The sequence below is a fragment of the Octopus sinensis genome, linkage group LG6 (assembly GCF_006345805.1).
Source record: "Octopus sinensis linkage group LG6, ASM634580v1, whole genome shotgun sequence".
NCBI classification, from domain to species: Eukaryota; Metazoa; Mollusca; class Cephalopoda; order Octopoda; family Octopodidae; genus Octopus; species Octopus sinensis.
Window position 1 is genome coordinate 98,483,312 of NC_043002.1, and position 21,150 is coordinate 98,504,461.

A 21,150-nucleotide genomic window follows, 5' to 3' on the forward strand; every position below is an offset into this window, starting at 1 on the left:
TAACTATTTTTACTGCAGTCAACCCCTTTTTAATAAATTTACTGGAGGAGTGTGTTTCCTTCTCCACCTTTACCATTCTATTCCGAATGGAACTTGTGAAAAAATTGAGAGGACTTAACTGAAAAGGAAAGTGACTGATCTTAATCCTTTCAGCTCACAATCTCTTTCACCATAGTCACCAAGCAGAGAAAATCTCCTTCCTCTATCTTGTTAACCCTTTAGCCTACGTTGTCTCATAACTTCAAAATTTCGATGATAGGCGCAGGAGTGGCTGTGTGGTAAGTAGCTTGCTAACCAACCACATGGTTCCGGGTTCAGTCCCACTGCATGGCATCTTGGGCAAGTGTCTTCTGCTATAGCCCCGGGCCGACCAATGCCTTGTGAGTGGATTTGGTAGACGGAAACTGAAAGAAGCCTGTCGTATATATGTATATATATGTATATGTGTCCAACCCGTGCTAGCGCGGTATACGGACGTTAAACGATGATGGCGATGATGATGAGGATGTGTGTTTGTGTGTCTGTGTTTGTTCCCCTAGCATTGCTTGACAACCGATGCTGGTGTGTTTACGTCCCCGTCACTTAGTGGTTCGGCAAAAAAGAGATCGATAGAATAAGTACTGGGCTTACAAAATGAACAAGTTCCGGGATCGAGTTGCTTGACTAAAGGCGGTGCTCCAGCATGGCCGCAGTCAAATGACTGAAACAAGTAAAAGAGTAAAAAGAGTAAAAGAGTATGACTGTTTATTTTTAGAATGACATTGTTGGGTAGGTGTGAGAGGCTGAATCTGGTTGGTTTGAACTTAAAACAGGTAGAATATTTGTGGCCAGATCTGGCCAGCTTGAATGCTAAAAGGACATAGGAAGGTGGCATGTTGTTAATAATATTATTAATAATTGTTTCAAATGCTGGCACAAGGCTAGTAAAATTGAAGAAAGGGATTAGTTGATACTCTTGACCCCAGTGCTTGACTGCTTAGTTTATTTTATTTACTCTGAAAAAAAAAAAATAAAAATAATAATAATAAAAGGCGAAACTGACTTTGCCAAGATTTGAACTACTCTTTTACTCTTTTACTTGTTTCAGTCATTTGACTGTGGCCATGCTGGAGCACCGCCTTTAGTCGAGCAAATCGACCCCGGGACTTATTCTTTTGTAAGCCCAGTACTTATTCTATCGGTCTCTTTTGCCGAACTGCTAAGTAACGGGGACATAAACACACCAGCATCGGTTGTCAAGCAATGCTAGGGGGACAAACACAGACACACAAACACATACACACACACACATATATATATATATATATATATACGACAGGCTTCTTTCAGTTTCCGTCTACCAAATCCACTCACAAGGCATTGGTCGGCCCAGGGCTATAGCAGAAGACACTTGCCCAAGATGCCACGCAGTGGGACTGAACCCGGAACTGTGTGGTTGGTTAGCAAGCTACTTACCACACAGCCACTCCTGCGCCTATTGTTAATAATATTAATAATAATTGTTTCAAATGCTGGCACAAGGCTAGTAAATTTGAAGAAAGGGATTAGTTGATACTCTTGACCCCAGTGCTTGACTGCTTAGTTTATTTTATTTACTCTGGAAAAAAAAAAATAAAAATAATAATAATAAAAGGCGAAACTGACTTTGCCAAGATTTGAACTAAGAATGTAAAGATCCATTTAAAAAAAAAAACACTGCTTACTCTTTTACTCTTTTACTTGTTTCAGTCATTTGACTGCGGCCATGCTGGAGCACCGCCTTTAGTCAAGCAAATCGACCCCGGGACTTATTCTATTGTAAGCCCAGTACTTATTCTATCGGTCTCTTTTGCCGAACCGCTAAGTGACGGGGACGTAAACACACCAGCATCGGTTGTCAAGCAATGCTAGGGGGACAAACACAGACACACAAACACACACACACATTCATATATATATATATATATACACATATATACGACAGGCTTCTTTCAGTTTCTGTCTACCAAATCCACTCACAAGGCATTGGTCGGCCCGGGGCTATAGCAGAAGACACTTGCCCAAGATGCCACGCAGTGGGACTGAACCCAGAACCATGTGGTTGGTTAGCAAGCTACTTACCACACAGCCACTCCTGAGCAATTTGTCCAACATGCTAATGATTCTACCAGCTTGTAACAGCAATAATATTTTGAAAATCATTTAGATTATTTATGAAAAAACATTTAAAGCAAAATAGGCCAATTCTTAAGTACACTTTTATTCCAGAAATTCCTTTTGAGGAATCTTTAATATTTTCAGATTGAACTTCTGTTTCATTTTTTTTTTTATTCACTTTACAAATTTTTTGAGGAGGATGCTAGAAATATTTTTTCTTACATTTATTCATTTTATTACTTAATTCTTTTCTTAAATTTCCTTATTATTATTATTGATGTTGTTTTTATAAGAATCACCATCATTATCATCATTCATGTTTTCACTCCTCCTCCTCCCCCTCCCCCCCGCTCCCCCCCCCGCTCCATAGTCACTGACTTTATTTTATTTATTTATTTTCTTTTTCTCATTCCTATGTTTATATTCTCTACAAGCCTTTTTCCTATTATTCTTGAGCCCAGACGGATGACTACAAAGATTTTTTTTTTTTTTGGCAAAAGCAGGCATCAGAAATGGAAACAAATGCCTCCAAGGTGAAGAGAATAAAATACAATAGCAGATTTGTTAAAGATGCCTGGATAAAGAATTCCTACTACAGATGGATATAGCATCCTTCAGTCTTTTTCATTCTTTATTTTCTCCTCTTTTTTTCTTCTCTCTCTCTCTCTATTTACATTTTTATCTTTTTCTATATATTTTCTTTTTTTTTGTTTTTTTTCCCTGAAACTATTTATTTTGTAGTTTTATTTTTCCGTCACTCCTCCCACCCTCCGTTTTGTTTTCGTTTGCAATTTTCCCTACTATTCCACTATTCCAGTTTAACTACATCTATTAATCTGACCCCCACCCTGGACAGGAATTTCTTATTTATTTATTTATTTTGGATTAATTTTTTTTCTTTTTAGTCTTTTATATTTTGTATCTTCTTTTTACTGTATTTTACATTTTCTTTAGCATTTTTATATGTTCTGTGCTCTTCTTCATTAGCTTTTTCTCTATTCTGACCTTTTGCTATCAATTTCATTCTTCTCCTTCATTTCTTCTCTTTCATTCACTCTTTCTTTCCCTTCTCTACCTCCTCTTTCTCATTCTCTTTTCCTTTTCTTTGACCCCCACCCATACTCATTCCAGCACTTCTGCTCTTTTACCCCTTCCACTCTCACTCTCTTTTACTCCTTCTTGTTCTCATACTCTTTCACTCTCTCCTTGTTCCCTCTCTTAACCCCTCTCTCTTCCTCTCTCTTATTCTGTCTACCCTGCATCCTTTAATTTCTTTCCATTTTTCCTTCTTTCTATATGTCTTTACAATCTTATCTTTTTCCTCACACTTTTCTTTCACTCTCTCTCTCTCTCTCTCTCTCTCTCCTCTCATCCTCCTTTCTCTTTTTACTTTTGCTTTGTATAAGTTTTTTCTCTTTCCCATATCTCTCATCTATCTCACTTCTTTTTTATCAACCTCCTCGTTTCTTTATCAAACTCTCTCTTTCTCTCTCATCTCAAAACTTCTATTTTAGAGATCATCTTTTTCTATTTTCATTTCTCTTTCACATACTCTAAAACTCTCTCTTTCTCTTTTCTGTCTATGCCCCTTTGCTCCACCCCCCCCTCATTGTTCCACATGTTATTCTCTCTATTGGATCTGAAGTCTATTCTTTCATTCTCTACATTTACCTCCCCCTCTTCCTGTCCTCACCTTCTTACCTTTTTTCTATCTTATCTTTTTCTCCAGATCATTAACAACTCAGTCTCTCTATCTTATCCTCTCTTTCTCTATCCACATTTACTATCTTTCTCTCTCCCTCTTCTCACTCATTATCTTCGTTGTCTATTGTATTCCACATTTTTGAGGTCCAGTACACACCTATCCATTGTATGTATATATATATATATATATATATATATATATATATATATATAAATATAAACTTGTGTGTCTGTGTTTGTGTGTGGGTATATGTATATATGTGCATATGTGTGTATTATATATATTTGTATATTCTTTGAAAGTATTTTTCCTAATTATTCCTCTCATATTTTACCAAATTCCTAGATTACTATCACATAAAGAGAATCTTTCTTTTATCACACATTACTGATATATATATATATATGTGTGTGTATATATATAATATATATATATATATATATGTGTATATATATATATGTGTATATATATATATATATATATGTGTGTGTATATATACACATATATATATATATATACACACACACACTCACACACATATGCATTACAGTAATATATGAATACATATAACTGTATATAAATATATGTGCGTATATATTTGTATATGCAGGCATGCACACACACACACACACACATACATACACACACATGTACATATGCACGCTGCATTGTTTCAGTCTTACTCTCAGGGTTTGGCTTTGTGTTTATACATACATATGGTGTGCATATAGACATTATACTTAATCACTATTCATATATACATTACATCAGTGAATAGCCAAGTATAAACACGTACATACACATTCCATGTAAATTTATTTATACATGCATCACAACAATTGATTAGAAAAGCACATACACATATACATTGTATTCATTCCTTTCTCTTTGTGTATGTCTGTATACATAAAAGTTTAAAGTTTATTGAATAGATCTGCGCAATATATATACATTATATGTGTGTGTGTGTCTGTACATATTGAGAAGGGGAGAAAGAGGGGCTATTCTCATTTGTTGACCAAAATAGTTTTCTGGTATTTCTATATTGATGGCTCTTTCATTAGAATACATACATAAACACAACACATGCAAATTAACATTTTTTTCGGCTTGTGTATGTGTGTATATGCAGTTTGTGTTTATATATATATGTAAGTGTAAAAAAACATATCTCTTTCCACACGTCTATCCAACAACTGACCAAAATAGCTCTTTCTACTGTTACTCTATATTCACTAGGTCATTACAAAATGTATTAAAAACAGTGGCTTCTTGGTGAATACACATCATCATCATCATCGTCATTATCATCATCATGAAACAAGTAATGGCACTATCAATGCTCATCATCAAACAATTAATGGCATTATCAATGCCAAGATCAACCTCATTAAAAATATTTTCATTGTGGTCAGGAACCATGCTAAACCTGATATACTACCAACATCTTTGGGCAGCTAGAAATAACAGCTAAATCTTTCTTAAATCACACTGTACCACCTTATGTATTGAATGATCACATTTAATGTATAGGATTTTTAGTCCTAGATACATAAAATGATGAACTTAGCTTGAACGACTTTCATTATAAGTCTCCTTGATCAGACCTTAACAACAATAGCATCTTTTCATTTTTCCATTTCCATGGTCTCTCTTGTTGTAGGAGTCACCTCATCCTTAATTTCTTTCTACCTGTTTTCATCACCATCATCATCATGATTGGCTCGTCTCATCCCCATACTTGTTAGATCAGTAACTATAGGTCAATGATAAGCTGTTTTCTCATTCTTTCTCAGTCATCTGATAATAAATCTTTAGTCATATTTTCTGCTTTCCAACAAACCCAATTTCTGTTTGAGCTTTGCTCAAAAAATGATTCTATTTTTCCCTGAGTGATAATTGCAATCATGAATTTACTTGAAACCAGAGTCTTTAAAAGAAAAAAGCTGCCAGTTTCTATTTGTTTCTTTGTTTTAAGTTCATTTTTCTATACTGGCATGGATTAGTGGTTCCCAAATTTTTTAAGGCCAATACCCCCTTGGCACTCAGGCCACATTCCTTGCACTCCTCCCTCTCCCCACCACAAATATAGACCACTTTCTGCAGAAAATCCAAAACAACTGCATTTCACAAATAAAACTTAAATCTAATTAACTTATTAATCATCATCGTTTAACGTCCGTTTTCCGCACTAGCACAGGTTGGATGGTTCGATCGGGGTCTGGGAAACCAGGGGCTGCACCAGGCTCCAGTCTTATCTGGCAATGTTTCTACAGCTGGATGCCCTTCCTAACGCCAACCACTCCACGAGTGTAGTGGGTGCTTTTTACGTGCCATATATTTTACATCTATCACCCTGCCATTTTGGCCACCCCATTATCATCCTACTTTTCATCAATGTGCCTCTGGATCTTTCCACTGCCCACTTTAAGAACCACTGGAGATAAATATGCTATTGAGGTATTGTTACACAGTTGGATGCCCTCCAATGCCTCTTGCTAGTCTTTACCTGTTTTTTCATGTAAGGGATCTTTTTTTCTGCATGTCATTAAAGGCACAAAGCAAGCAGGTGAATTATTGATAGGAGAAATGCCAACAGTGTATTGCGTGAATGTTGTGACTTTTGAATAAGTGACTGATGTAAACAAACTCATTGACACACTCATGCCTAGAAGCATGTGTATGTGTGTATGTATGTGAGTGTGTGTATATCTGTGTCACACATACACTCATAACAGATTTCATTTTTAGCTCTGGACTACCAAATTTATCTGCAAGGTCTAGTAGCAGATACCTACTCAAAGTGCTACACAGTTCCATTTTGTGGCACCTTGTATGTGAAACCACAGAACCATGTCTGCACTTGTAGCATTTATGTGTATATTATCATTATTATTATGTGAAGGTGCATGGTTCAGTGGTTAAAGCATTGAGCTTGCGATCGTGAGGTTGTGAGTTCGAATCCCAGACCGGGCTGCATGTTGCATTCTTGAGCAAGGCACTTTATTTCATGTTGCTCCAGTTCACTCAGCTGTAGAAATGAGTTGCGACGTCACAGGTACCAAGCTGAATTGGCCTTTGCCTTTCCCTTGGATAGCATCGGTGGCATGGAGAGGGGAGGCTGGTATGCATGGGCGACTGCTGGTCTTCCATAAACAACCTTGCCCGGACTTGTGCCTGGGAAGGTAACTTTCTAGGTGCAACCCCACGGCCAGTCATGACCGAAAGGGGTCTCAGCATTATTATTATTATTATTATTATTATTTAAGGCAGTAGGCTGGCAGTACCATTGGTATGCTGGGCAAAATGCTTGATGGCATTTCATCCATCTTTATGTTCAGAGTTCAGATTCCACTGAGGTTGACTTTGCCTTTCATCCTTTCAGAGTTGATAACATAAATACCAATCAAACTCTGAGGTGGATGTAATCAGATTACTCTCGCCCCTGAAATTGCTGGCCTGGTGCCAAAATTTGAAATCCTCCTCATCATCATCATCATTGTTATTGCGAGCTGGCAGACTCCTTAGCATGCCAGGCAAAGTGCTTAGCAGCATTTCTTCTTTGCCTTCCATTCTGAGTTCAAATTCCACCGAGGTCGACTTTGCCTTTCATCCTTTTGGGGGTTGATGAAATAAGTACCAGTTATGCACTTGGGACAATGTAACCGACTCCTTTGCCATTCACCCCTTTTGGGGGTCATTTAAATAAGTACCAGTGGCGTTAGGAAGGGCATCCAGCCGTAGAAACACTGCCAGATCTGACTGGGCCTGACGAAGCCTTCCAGCTTCACAGACCCCAGTTGAACCGTCCAACCTATGCTAGCATGGAAAGCGGACGCTAAATGATGATGATGATGATGATGATGAGTACTAGGGTCAATGTAATTGAGTATTCCCCCTCCCCCAAATTTCAGGCCTTGTGTCTACAATAGAAAAGCTTCTATCATCATCATCATCATCATCATCATCATCATTTTTATCATCATCATCATCATCATCATTTTTATTATTATTATTATTTATTATTATTATTATTAAGTGACTGTTCTATTATTATTATTATTTTATTATTATTATTATTATTTAAGGCAGTAGGCTGGCAGTACCATTGGTATGCTGGGCAAAATGCTTGATGGCATTTCATCTATCTTTATGTTCAGAGTTCAGATTCCACTGAGGTTGACTTTGCCTTTCATCCTTTCAGAGTTGATAACATAAATACCAATCAAACTCTGAGGTGGATGTAATCAGATTACTCTCGCCCCTGAAATTGCTGGCCTGGTGCCAAAATTTGAAATCCTCCTCATCATCATCATCATTGTTATTGCGAGCTGGCAGACTCCTTAGCATGCCAGGCAAAGTGCTTAGCAGCATTTCTTCTTTGCCTTCCATTCTGAGTTCAAATTCCACCGAGGTCGACTTTGCCTTTCATCCTTTTGTGGGTTAATGAAATAAGTACCAGTTATGCACTTGGGACAATGTAACCGACTCCTTTGCCTTTCACCCCTTTTGGGGTCATTTAAATAAGTACCAGTTGAGTACTAGGGTCGATGTAATTGAGTATTCTACCTCCCCCAAATTTCAGGCCTTGTGTCTACAATAGAAAAGCTTCTATTATTATTATTATTATCATCATCATCATCATCATCATCATCATCATCATCATCATTTTTATCATCATCATCATCATCATCATTTTTATCATCATCATCATCATCATCATCATTTTTATCATCATCATCATCATCATCATTTTTTATTATTATTATTATTATTATTATTAAGTGACTGTTCTATTATTATTATTATTATTATTAAGAGACTGTTCTAAATCCATTATATCTCATATCATGAAGCAACAAGGGGTTTAGGAATCGTAGCACATTTTCAAAAAAGGGGAAAAAAAAATATTGTGGCAGGAATTATGATGAAAACACATTGTGCTGTAACTCATCATGTGTTCATATGTGTACATAAAGACATCCAATACATGTTGGGTATGCATATACATAAACATATGTGTAATCTAAGTTAGCTGTGAGAAGGGAATTCTAATCTGGTATCCTCACAATCTTCCTTTATTTGGTCTTGTAGTCAGAAACTGAAGAATTTCTTCATCAAATCTCTTCTTTTCCAACAAAATTGATGTAAAAGAAATATGCCAAGTGTAGATGTTTGTTGTGTGTGTGTGTGTGTGTGTGTGTGTGTCTGTGTGATCTATACACAAATGTGTATTTTATTCCTGTCAAATGAGACATCTCAAGTTCAAATCAGGAATAAATGATCCCTCCAAGGGGCTGAGAGATAAAACAACACAGATGAAGATAAACCTGAAAACTAATCTATTTTCTTAAATGCTCAGTCAGCTTTCACTGCCCAATTCACTTCATTCTTGTAATACATAAATCTGTGTGTTTTTGTGTGCATGTGTGTATGGGTATTTTTTTTCTGGTATGTACTCTTTTACTCTTTTACTTGTTTCAGTCATTTGACTGCGGCCATGCTGGAGCACCGCCTTTAATCGAGCAACTCAACCCCGGGACTTATTCTTTTTGTAAGCCCAGTACTTATTCTATCAGTCTCTTTTTGCCAAACCGCTGAGTGACGGGGACGTAAACACACCAGCATCGGTTGTCAAGCAATGCTAGGCGGACAAACACAGACACACAAACACACACACGCATATATATATATATATATATATATACATATATACAATGTATATATATATATATATATATATATATATACATATATATGACGGGCTTCTTTCAGTTTCCGTCTACCAAATCCACTCACAAGGCTTTGGTCGGCCCGAGGCTATAGCAGAAGACACTTGCCCAAGATGCCACGCAGTGGGACTGAACCCGGAACCATGTGGCTGGTTAGCAAGCTACTTACCACACAGCCACTCCTGCGCCTGTGTATTTGTGTATTTTTTTTTTTATTTCATGTGTGTGTCTTCCTCTTTGTATGTCTCTTTGTATGTCTATTTCTCTCTGTTCTTCTGTTTTCAGTCTCTTTTCTCCATTTCTGCCAACTGTCTCTTCTTATGTTAGTCATTTAAAAACTCTTTTAAAACTCATTCATTCAATCTTTCCTTCTCTCTCAGCCTTTGTCTTCGCTTGTGTGTGTGTGGTGTGTGTGTACTCACACCCACATTTCTTTCTCATTCCTCTCTTTCTTTGGCTCTTCTCTTTCTAGTCTTTCTTTTTCCCCACTTCTATCTTACTGTTGTTCCTTCTGTTAGTCATTTAACAACTCTTTTTAAACTCATTAATTCAATCTTTCCTTCCTCTACATCTCGCTCTCTCTCTCCTCTCTTTCTCTCTCCTCTCTCTTTCCAGTTACATCTCTCCTCTTCACTCTCATTTACTACCCACATTCACATAGTCATTCAAAACTGCACTCATTTTCACTCCGTCTTACCTTCTCTTATTCTCACTTCCCTCTGAATCTCTTCCTCTTCTCAACCATCTTTTTGAATCACTTCCTCTTCACCTGCTCTGTCATCACTTATACATATAAATGCACATACATTCATATTCTTTCTTTAACTTTGTATATGATACTGTATTTACCCCCAACTCTTAGTACTACACTTTATCACTCCCTCTGACTCGCCTTTATCCCCACTCTGCCTGCCTGTTTGTCTGTTTGAATGTCTGTCTGTATCTCTCTCTCTCTCTCTCTCTCTCTCTCTCTTGCTTGGACTTTCATCTCATTACTTATTCTTACCCATAATAAACATGTATATGTGTATAGGTATGTTCACAGCTGTATCCTTAGCATCTAAATATTGGATTGCGTGACTGTCTTTCCATGTTCTTGTGTATTGTAAGCATAATGATAGCACGTATGTGTGCGTGTATATACACACATGCACACACATGCACACACACACACACACACACACACACGCGCGCGCGCGTTTTTATGTATGTTTGCCTGTATGATGAAATGGCTCTGTGTTCGCACATATGTGTTTTCCTGTCTGTGAAGCTATGAAAATGTTAAACTATCAATAGGTATATAAGTGTGTAACTTTTGATTTGCATGTATACACACACACACACACACACACATATATATACATATGTATATTTATATGTATGTATAAGTATGTGTGTGTGTGTGTGTGTATGCACTCAAATATGTTTTATGTATAGGTGAGTATCTGTAAATATTTATATATTCTGTAGATGCATGTATAATTGTATGTATGATTATAGTTTCATGTGTATATGGTTGTATTTACAAATTTGTGTGTGTGTGTGTGTGTGTGTGTGGTGTGTGTGTGTGTGTGTGTGTGTGTGTGTGTGTGCATGTGTGTGCGTGCATGCTGCCAAATACATTAAGTCCCACATAATTCTCTAACTTAACAGCCTTCCACTACTTGTGCGTTGGAAACCTACTCAAAACCCTCTCAGAAATCTAATTAACCTACTTCATTATTTCCCATCTTTCAGATGGTGTTTGACTTCAGCAGCTAAGTTTGGACAAAAACCCGTAACACAGTAAGGTGAGTTTGCAACATTTCGTCTTTATAATATACTCTACGCTTAACTTCAAACTATGATTGTTTAAGAAACTTCTACCAAGCTACACTTTTTCTCTTCATTTTAGTTTCGTTTAGAAATGCTTCAATGAGCAGTATTTTTATAAAATTCCTTTTATTTTTTTTTCTCTTTTTTTCCCATCTTCTTTGCTCATTTAGTCATTTTCTTTTTCTATTTTTCCTTTTAAAGATTCTATTGTATTTCTAGAGAATGAAGCAGAAACTAGAGGGATTATAAGAATAGGTACTTTCTGTAATATCAATTGAGGCCTAATGATTCTAAGTTCAAGACATTATCATCATCATCATCAGCATCATCATCAGTTTTACACCCATTTTTCCCTGCTTGCTCCGCATCTCACCACTTGTTGTAGTCCTTTGTCATCTCTCCTTTGTGAGAGACAGCCTCTTTGGATCAACCTTTACCATTTCATCCCTTGTCTTCTTATTCAGCTGTTCTCTTCTGAAGGTTTCTTCCACTTGAATCACTTGGCACATTTCTTTTTTCTTTCTTATCCAAATGTCAGCCTCCATGTTCATCACGCACTTGTATTTGTTCATTCTTCTTTCTTATACACTAGGTTCTGTATCCTTTAATAGTCAGTTTTGTCTCCTTTCAAGATATATTAGGAAAAAGGGGTGAAATATTTTTCAACCATTTTTACCTTCCAGATCAATGCATTATACTAAAATCACCCCTTTATGTTCTGAGTTGAAATTATGCCAAGGTAAACTTGTGCTTTCTTTCTTCTGAGATTTATGAAATAAAGTACTCTCAGCTATTGAGGGCATTTGAATCAACTGTTCCCTAACTCCTATGTTAGCAATTAATACTGTATACTACTGTCAATTCAGCTGATTATGCTTCTTGTACTAAGAGAATATTAGAAGATATGGCCAAAAGATATTCTTTTCTTAAAGAATAATAATAATAATAATAATAATAATAATAAATGCAGTACCAGGCAGTGGCTCTCATGGCTTCTGATCTTAACTGATTAGAAGTGTTATCATGTACATTGTTTTGTTTTGGTATAAAAGATGGGCTACAGCAAATATTCTGCTCAGTACCACAGATTTGCTTGTCAGTTGTTTGACCTTAACCAGTTGAGCATGTTCCTTAGTGGCTGACGATATGTGCATCTCTGATCACGAGCAGAAGTATTGGGGAGCATCATAGCCGTGTGTTGAGAGGGATTCTTTGGGGTTTGAATAATCCACCTCTGGAAACATGGGTGTTTCGTTCAACATCCTTAAACAACCCTTATTCAGGGACCTTTTGAGTTGGATGGGTTACTCGACCTGAAGAAAATTCTAACTGGACCCCACCTGCAAGTTCATGCGCTGTTTATCTTGATATGAGATCACCATGTCGTGCACATATCAGACGGGCAGTCATGATGGGTATACTGGGCTTCGTATATTTTACCCCAGTGTCACTTTGATGGCATGCTCTCTCACTCAATAATAATAATAATAATAATACAACCCCTTACAATTTGAGATTGTAAGGATTTGGATCATGAAATCTGTAGAAGTTGTAGCTGTGATAATTGGTGCATTAGGGGCTGTGAGTGATGACATGGTCATACAGGTAAAGGAGATTGGAATGGATCACCCTGCAGAGCTTCTACAGAAGGCTTACTTCTTAGGAGCAAGAAAGATTGTTAGAAGAGTTTGGAGCACTTAATAGGCTTATTGAAATTGTGTGGATACATAAGGTGACATGTAGTAACCTACTATCTCATAAATTCTATTAGGAATAAGATCAATCCTGAGTCAAGTTGAATAAGAATAATAATAATGTTCTATATTTAAGAGATAAGGAATTATGTACATTATTTACACTATTTACATTCGACGGATATTTGTCCTCATCTTGTTTGTTGTTAACGCAACGTTTCGGCTGATATACCTTTCAGCCTTCTTCAGGAAGGTGTCTTCAGGTGTCTTCGGGAAATTTCAAACCTGGGTTCTCATTCCTAAGGTAATTTTCAATGTTATTATTGTTATTGTTCAGGTCACTGCTTGGAATCGAACTCAGATGCTGCTGTGGTAGGTTATACAAAGGTGAAACATGCCGCCCCCCTCAAAATAAGGGTAGACGAACATTGCAAAGCTGTGACACGGGGGGATATTGATAAATCGGGTATAGCTGATTATGTATGGAAAAATGGAGACCACCTCCCCCTGTGGGATGAAGTTAAAATAATAGACAGAGAACACTACTGGAAAATATGAAAACTAAAAGAAGCAGCTCATATGCTAGGACACAACAACCTCCTAAGCAGACCGAGTGCAGATATGAGCAGCATACGGGAACCGGTATTAAGGAAGGATAGAAAAAAATATTACATTTGTAAGCCCTAAAATTCACTCCATAATTGCCCACAGGCATATGGCGTAGTGGTTAAGAGCGCGGGCTACTAACCCCAAGATTCCATGTTCGATTGCAAGCAGTGACCTGAACAATAACAATAATCCTCAGATGCGAAACCTTGCCCCTTGACTTCTCTGGTTGAGACTTGGGTGCAACTCATAAATTAAAGCAAAACCATAACATAATAATAATAATAATACTGATAATGGTTTCAAATTTTAGCACAAGGCCAGCAATTTTGGCGAAGGGGTCAACCCCAGTGCTCAACTTCTACTTATTTTATCAACCCCAAAAGGGTCTGCTTTGAGAAGACTTCTCAACCAGTGTTGGTATTATTATGAAGGAACATGTATGATCACCATGTATCAAGGTTTATCTTTTCATAGCTCACCGTGAATCCTATCAGGTGCACAAAGCCCTTTACTAGTTAAGCAGCATGACTAGTGGAATTTCCAGGTTAACTTTTTTATAGAGAACTAGTAAGCAGCATGACTAGTGGAATTTCCAGGTTAACTTTTTTATAGAGAACTAGTAAGCAGCATGACTAGTGGAATTTCCAGGTTAACTTTTTTATAGAGAACTAGTGATAAGGAAGTGTGGCAATATTCTTGGGAAAATTCTGGTGGTCAACATGAATGAACTGAATGTTTGTTCTAGAAGTAGTTCAGGCTAGAGACAACGGATATCTTCCAGATATCCCCATCCTGACAGTGCTCTTAAGGAGCCAGGTTCAGTTATTGTTAGTTCTAGATAAACTCCACAGGCTTAGAACTAGTGTTATCGAGACTTCTTCAGGATGCATAGCAAGTGAAGAAACAAGATAACAATTCTGCATGCTTCTGGATTTTATACTACGTGGTGGCTGTTGTCGTATGTCTAGAAGATCTAGCTATCAGCTGAATCTCTCATAAAGATTGCCTCACCATCGGCATTTGGTTGGGCAGGGCAAGCAGTTTTCCTTCTCTATGGTCCCTATGGGGTAAGTGGTTGTCAAGTAGACATGACGGAAAGGACTGAAGTTAGACACTTTTCTCATTAATCTAGCTCTCATTGATTTTTTTAAAGTTTCAGTTGGAGTGAAAAGTGAGAGTGGAAAGAGGGAAGTGTTGCACTTGTGGTTAATTTGCTGAAAGATGAATGGGAGTGGTGAACATGGCTGAAATAAATGGACCTACTCTCAGCATGCAATCTTGTCAACATAGTTAAGTGTGATGATTTGAAAAGAGATTCAGCTGCTTTTTCTAGCTGGTCAAATGACAATGTATAGGTCTCATTGTTTCACACATAGACTTGTTGATTAATGTAGAGGTGAGTAAGTTTTTGATAATTACCTGTGTATATGTAATTATAGTGTAATAAATAAAATATATGCATACATACATACATATATGTACGTAGCTACATCTACATGTATATATACATGCATATATAAATATATATACGTGAGTACAGGAACCACAAATAGACGTAGAACTCAACAAGAAACGAAAACGTAAAAACAAACATGGAAACGGACCTTTTTTAACAATGAAAAAACAGAGTACAAGAAAACTACACAAGGAAAATTCCCCTTCATCAGCTGTCCCTAGTTCAACTCCAGCGTGTTTCGAAGGTGAGGACAGAACACGACGACTCGTCGAACTAGCCCTTCCTGCAAAAGAATTATTATACACAGGTGTTGAGCTCCTGGACAGTTTCTTTCTACGAAATACATTGAAAAGGCATCGGTTGGCCCAAGTCTGCTACTTTGTGGAAATGATTATAAAAGCCATTTGGTTGCAAGACAAAATTCTTAGCCATAAAACGCTATGATACTGGGTTGGTATCGATAGAGTTAACAGATGCTATTAACAGATTTATAAAGAGAAGTATAAAGTTAGTAGATAGTTGAGTGAATAAATAGAAATTGAACAAGCTAAAACAAAAATTCCTGTAAAAGGAATGCCACCTGCATTAAGTCTTCAGGAACTTTGTAGCTTTCACATGAGTAAAATGGCGCCATGGAAAATTTCAACAATTTATCTGTAAAGCAGATGGTCTTGACGTATTTCCCAACCCACTCCTGCCAATATCACCTCTATTAATTCTAGTACCACATCTACTAATACCATACCAACACCAATTCTATATCATCACTACCATTGTTCGTTTCCGTTACCACCTGTACAGCTACCAATGCAAACTGAATTATCATCATTATCACTGCTACTAAATACTGCAGTCACAATCACTATTAATACCACTACCTTAGCAATATAACTATCATCACCATTAATTTTACTACCACCACCACCACCACCACCACCGCAGTACTACTACCATCAGTACTACTACCAGTACCACCACCACTACTACTACTACTGTTACCATTATTACGAGCACCATAACTATCAACTTCATTACTACCCTAGCACTATCACTGTCACCTCTACACCCCCATCACTAATGCCAAATGACTCTCACCACCCAACACTACCACCTTCACTTTCAGTACCACCACATCTTCCTCTACTACCACTATCATTGCCAACATTATCACCTCTACTTCTACCAATGCAACCACTACTACCAACACAACTACCACCACCAACATAACCAACTCCACCACAACCACCACCACCACCATCACCACCACCACCACCACCACCACCGCCACTACCACCTCCATCTTCATCACTTCTACCTACCAACTTTCTTCTCATCTATTTATCACCACATTAATAATTTTTACATCTGCTAAATTATGAAATCAGAAATTAAAAGTCAGAAATTAAAGAAAAAAAAAAACAACACAAAAGAGAATAAAAAAAAAACAATTTATATTTTAAACAAATGAGAAAATCAAATGAACAAAGAAACAAAAATAGGCATTATCTGGTTCTGTAATTTCAAATAATATATATATATTTAAAGATTCAGTCAACCATTAAATAGATTTTTGGTGTATGTAAATGAAGAATGGTTATACAGTAACAATGCAGGGTTAGTTTTTAGCTTTGTTTCATTGGTTCTTTCTTCAATTAATTAAAATCAACTTTCAGACGTTAGTGTAGTGTTACCTGTATATTAGTGAGTATCTTTGTGTTAGAGACAGGCATAGTTGTGTGGTTAAGTAGCTTGGTGTGCAATCATGTGGCCCAGAGTTTGATCCTACTTCACAGCAGAACACCTTGGGCAAGTGCCTTCCGTTGATATGGCCTCATGAGTGAAAAGTACTTGTTGGAAGACACTTGTCCAAAATGGCATACTGTAGGATCAAACCTTGGCATTTATACCAGAAGCTCCAATATGAATATTTCAGAGTGTTTGGGTGTCAATCTGAAGACAGTGCAATCTGAGGACATGTACCAAGAGTGATAAAAATCAAACATCCAGTCAACATAATGGGGTTTGGTGTAGTCACTAGTGATGTGATGTTATGCCTCCATTCATCTTCCCTCATGAAATTGGACTCAACATAGAGGCCTACATACACATAAACAGAAAGGTCAACATAGAGGCCACACATACACATAAACAGAAAGAGAGATGCTCTGTGTTTCTTTCAATTACTTTAAAGGTAACAAAGAATTTGGGAAAATAACTTAGTAATCATTCAGCTATTGTTAGGAACATAAATTGTGACTAAGGTTTGGTGAAAGATTTTAATTCAAAACTTATGAAAACAAGACTTTTGTACTCAGAGCCAGAGCCGGTTTCAGCTGGGTTGGTAATGACAGGGTTAATTACACCATCTGATAGACTTCGTTAAGTTATTTTTAAGTCAAGTTTTGCGGTATCATGGCCCATTCAAATAGGGAGTTGTCTGTTGAATGAGATGTATCTATGTATATATATGTGTATATATATATATATATATATCACTCTTTTACTTGTTTCCCCGCCTTTAGTCGAGCAAATCAACCCCAGGACTTATTCTTTGTAAGCCTAGTACTTATTTTATCGGTCTCTTTTGCTGAACCGCTAAGTTACAGGGACGTAAACGCACCAGCATTGGTTGTCAAGCGATGTTGGGGGGACAAACACAGACACAAACATATACACACACATACATATATATATATATACATATATACGACGGGCTTCTTTCAGTTTCTGTCTACCAAATCCACTCACAAGGCTTTGGTCGGCGCGAGGTTATTGTAGAAGACACCTGCCCAAGGTGCCACGCAGTGGGATTGAACCTGGAACCATGTGGTTGGTAAGCAAGCTATTTACCACACAGCCACTCCTATATATATATATATATATATATACTGGGTATGATTTTTAAACTGTTGCCATTTTATAATTTTGATTTTGCGTATATGCATTGTTTGTTTTGGATTTTGTGAACTACAGAGTATAGTAGGGTCAGTTGGGCACCATCTGTAAGAAAAACAGCACCATGATGCAATTCACTGTGCCAGAAATTTGGAAATGACTTGCTATACTGCTTGGCATTTATACCAGAAGCTCCAATATGAATATTTCAGAGTGTTTGGGTGTCAATCTGAGGACAGTGCAATCTGAGGACATCTACCAAGAGTGATAAAAATCAAACATCCAGTCAACATAATGGGGTTTGGTGTGGTCACTAGTGATGTGATGTTATGCCTCCATTCATCTTCCCTCATGAAATTGGACTCAACATAGAGGCCTACATCAAGTGTTTGGAGGAGGTAGTGCTGCCCTTGGTCAAGAGGTTGGCTACTGGAAGACCCACTGTCTGGCAACAGGACTCTGCACCATGCTACTCAAGCTGGATAACCCAGTCATGGCTGTCAGACAATTTCTGTGACCACATCACCCCTAACATCTGGCCACCTAACACCTCAGACTGCAACCCCTTTGATTATTATGCATGGGGTGCAGTTGAGTGAGAGATTAACAAAACTTGTAACACTAAAGATGAACTGAAAGCAAGGATTATGGTACATTCATCAACTTAAACAAGGGGGCTGTCCAGAAGAGTTGCAGGAAATTCCGAAATCTTCTGGAGGCCATGGTTGAAACCAATGGCATTTGTATTGAATAAATTTATCCTTTAGTATTTCAAGATATTTTTGCATAATTTTGGTAAATATATCTGTTAACAATGAGATGTCAGTGTTATTTTCATTTTTGCACCACCGCACCCAGTATACACATCTATATATCTATCTTTCTATCTATCTATCTATGTATCTATCTATCTGTCTGTTTGTATGTGTATATATATATATATATATATGACTTGACTAACTGAAATAAATTATGGCAAATATTTTAACTGTTTCCATTGAAATTGAAAGATCTGACACTAATTATATTTTCAAAAACTCTAGCACCCAACAATGGTCAATTAGTATTAATAATACTCCTGTTATCATTGATAGCATAGGACTGTTGCTCAATTGTTAGCACATAAAAGGAGTGAAAAGCTACATTGAATGTGAAAGAATTTTAAGAACTGGATATTGAGTATCAGTATCACAAGTAATGACAGGAATTTGAAAGAACTCTGGTTTTTCTTCAGGGATACTTACCCATACTTACCCAGTTGTTGACGTATAAGCATTAGAGAGATGAATGTCAACAATAAAAAACAAAGTGTTTGTTGAAATCATTCATTTGTGAAAAGATGAATGGGGAGAGAAACTAACACAACAGTGTTTAGTGATGAAAGGATATAGAAAAGGAAGTGAAAAATATAAAATGTAGTGTAAAGAATTTAAGAACTTATAAAAACTAACAGCAGCTGTTATGCACAAAGATGTAAGAATAAAGGTCCCAGTGCACATTTTATGATGTGCTTGCTTGTTATAAGAACATTAAAACAAAATTACTTCTCTATTTGTTTTGCTTTTATAGATAAACTAGTTTTAATAGCATTGTGTGTACGTATTTGAACTTAGATGCAGCTTGATAGAAATGCTTGTACTGAAACATTAATAAGACATCTATACATGCATACATACTGAGATGCTGGTAGTTCAGTTTCAGTATTGTTTGAGATTTTAATTGAAATATTATCACTCAGAGTTAGTTACTCTCTTTCTCTTTTACTCTTTTACTTGTTTCAGTCATTTGACTGCGGCCATGCTGGAGCACCACCTTTAGTCGAGCAAATCGACCCCGGGACTTATTCTTTGTAAGCCCAGTATTTATTCTATCGGTCTCTTTTGCCGAACCGCTAAGTGACGGGGACGTAAACACACCAGCATTGGTTGTCAAGCAATGCTAGAGGGACAAACACAAACATATACACACACATACATATATATATACATATATACGACAGGCTTCTTTCAGTTTCCGTCTACCAAATCCACTCACAAGGCATTGGTCGGGTATCAATTTTTTTCACTTTATTCCTGTAGAAAAATATGGTGCTTCTTCTGTAGTTCTATCTTGTTTATACATTTATGAATTAGCATTAGCAGTCATGGTTCTCTACCCACCCCTGTCCCACACATAAATCAGCATTTAATTGGACTGGTCTTTCTAAAGCCAGCTGGAAAGGCCATAGGATATTTTCTCTCTCTCTTTCTTCTCTAGTTTCTTGTTCCTTTTAGCTTCTTGGCTGTCACTAAATGCTCAAGATGTTTGAGAGTTCTGTGCAGTATGACGGTGAAGGTGTAACTAAGGCAAACAGGACTTAGAAGAAGCCTAGCCCTTGGACATTCATCACATAGACTCACTAGTATGTGGACATAACCTGATGTCATTTAAATTAGTCCAGCTATCTAAAGGTTAAATAAACCCTGTGCCTCAAAGGTAAGCTTGAGAGAGCAGCCCACTTGCTGAGTAAATGACAGCAGGAAACTATTATTGTATTAGTCTCAAGAAATGTCATTGTGTATATGAATACATCTCTTATATTATGCATACTGAAGTAAACCAACCAGCAAAAATATTTGACACATGATTTATTGCTCTCTCTTTCTCTCTCTCTCTCTCTCTCTCTCTCTCTCTCTCACACACACACACACATGCACACAAGTAAACATTAAGTTACATGTCAAATTTTTTTGTTGGTTGGTTTCCCTCTTTTTTGTCATGCTCAATGGAGAAAACAACACCTGTGATGAGAAAGGTGATAGAGAGGGAAAGAAAGTATTACAACGAGAATGGTGGATTAAATAGATAAATAGAGAGGTAAGAGATTTAGAGTGTAGGAGTTGGAAGTTTGTGAAGCAGGCAGTTATGTGTAGACTGTTAAATAGAAGGAGGAATGGAAGAGAGAGTGAGAAGGTAAAAGGTAGCATAAGAAAGAGAGATCCAATACGAATTAGAGAGGTGGTGTGATAAAATAATTGAGGTTTACAGAATGAACGAATGACAGAATGGAATAATGAGAGAGGGGATGTTGAGAAATGAAAGGATGGGAGCAGAATTTGATAGCAATAA

General features: G+C 37.1%; 1 protein-coding gene across 2 annotated transcripts in view; it reads left to right on the forward strand.

Annotated features, from left to right (window-relative positions):
* The window catches only part of LOC115212774 (semaphorin-5A), a 455,488-nt gene that overhangs the window by 209,649 nt on the left and 224,689 nt on the right, over positions 1-21,150 (forward strand). For both annotated transcript variants that reach the window (XR_004999783.1, XM_036504186.1), the window contains exon 3: positions 11,311-11,363. The gene's annotated coding sequence lies outside the window, so the exon portion shown is untranslated. The remainder of the gene's footprint in view (positions 1-11,310; positions 11,364-21,150) is intronic.